General features: G+C 39.7%; 1 non-coding gene across 1 annotated transcript; it reads left to right on the top strand.

Moving 5' to 3' along the window:
• Positions 1 to 571: 571 nt before the first annotated feature.
• LOC139033081 (small nucleolar RNA U2-30) lies at positions 572 to 643 on the top strand. The gene has a single exon (XR_011485716.1). It is a non-coding gene; the product is annotated as a small nucleolar RNA U2-30 (small nucleolar RNA).
• Positions 644 to 2,016: the final 1,373 nt, after the last annotated feature.

Below are 2,016 nucleotides of genomic sequence, written 5' to 3'. Positions count from 1 at the left end.
TTTGTCATACACTGACATGAATCAGCCATGGATTTACATGTATTCCCCATCCCGATCCCCCCTCCCACCTCCTTCTCTACCCGATCCCTCTGGGTGTTTAATTTTGACATCACTGTGGTCATACTTGAGCCAGCCATCAGTCTAGATGAGTGTCAAGTCCTCGGTGCCTCTCTCAATTAACAGTGAGCAAAAGTCACCTGGGGCTTAGCAAAAGCAAAACAGAATAAAGCAAAGAAGAAAACGAAAAGCAAACACAATTTCACTTGCGCTGTACATCATGAGAAACTCTGTGCTGGAAGAAGCACAAGCTGGAATCAAGATTACTGGGAGAAATATCGATAACCTCAGATATGCAGATGACATCACCCTTATGGCAGAAAGTGAAGAAGAACTAAAGAGCCTCTTGATGAAAGTTAAAGAGAAGCGTGAAAAAGTTGGCTTAAAGCTCAACATTCATGTGTGTGTGTGTGTGTGTGTGTGTGTGTAAAGGTGACTGGACAATCAAGGGGCTTAGTGGTGGGTAAGTGAGAGTTGGTTGTGGGTGTACATGTATGAAAGGCTGATCAGTTCTGAGCAATGATGAAAAGTTTTTACTGCAGAACTTTATATAACTATGAAGGTTTCTACACTTGATCTGAGCTCAGAATTAAAAAAAAAAAAAAAAAAAAGCTCAACATTCAGAAAACTAAGATCATGGCATCCAGTCCCATCACTTCATGGCAAATGGATGGGGAAACAGTGGAAAGAGTTGCTGACTTTATTTTTTGGGCTCCAAAATCACTGCAGATGGTGACTGCAGCCATGAAATTAAAAGATGCTTACTCCTTGGAAGGAAAGTTATGACTAACCTAGACAGAATATTAAAAAGTAGAGACATTACTTTGCCTACAAAGGTCCATCTAGTCAAGGCTATGGTTTTTCCAGTGGTCATGTATGAATGTGAGAGTTGGACTGTGAAGAAAGCTGAGTGCCAAAGAATCAATGCTTTTGAACTGTGGTGTTGGAGAAGACTCTTGAGAGTCCCTTGGACTGCAAGGAGATCCAACCAGTCCATCCTAAAGGAGATCAGTCCTGGGTGTTCACTGGAAGTACTGATGCTGAAGCTGAAACTCCAATACTTTGGCCACCTGGTGCGAAGAGCTGACTCTTTTGAAAAGACCCTGATGCTGGGAAAGATTGAGGGCAGGGGGAGAAGGGGACGACAGAGGATGAGATGGTTGGATGGCATCATCGACTCAATGGACATGAGTTTAGGTAAATCCCAGGAGTTGATGATGGATAGGGAGGCCTGGCATGCTGCAGTTCATGGGGTTGCAAAGAGTTGGACAAGACTGAGCAAATGAACTGAACTGATAAGCAAAGATTCTGATTTGATAACCAAGAGATGGGCTAATGCTCACTTCTAATATGTACTTTAGATCTTTCTAATGCAGTTGTTCTATACATCACAGGATTCCAAAGACATTTGTTTAAATTTACCTGAGACATTTTCTTTTCAATTTTGCCATCTATCTTCCTCACAAAACAAACTCACATATGTTTTGTGGTCATTTCTTGTTTCATTTAGCTGATATCCTAATAAGGAGTATAGAGAGCTTTTTTAAAACCACCTGATACATTCCATGAAATCAGGGATTCTTCTGGAAGATATTTCTCTTCTTTTTGGTATATTTATTGCTCACCGTAACAACCTAAATGGGTAGGATGGGGTGGCGGTGGGAGGGACATTGGAAAAGGAGGGAACATAGGTATACTGATGGCTGATTTATATTGATTTTTGGCAGAAACCAACACAATATTGTAATTACCCTTCAATTAAAAATAAGTAAATTTAGAAAAAAATGAAAAGAGTTTCCTTAGGAATGATGGCAACTATTTTAATAGCTGTTTTTAGTGGTAGTTTCATTGGTGTTGACTATATTTTAAAATAAATTTAAAATGTGATTGATGCACAGATGAATCATGAAAATGTACTGTGAGGTATGGGTTATGATTAATCAAATTCTGTGTACCAGA

Source organism: Odocoileus virginianus, chromosome 34 (genome assembly GCF_023699985.2).
Source record: "Odocoileus virginianus isolate 20LAN1187 ecotype Illinois chromosome 34, Ovbor_1.2, whole genome shotgun sequence".
Lineage (NCBI taxonomy): Eukaryota > Metazoa > Chordata > Mammalia > Artiodactyla > Cervidae > Odocoileus > Odocoileus virginianus.
This window is presented reverse-complemented; position numbering and strand designations above follow the sequence as displayed.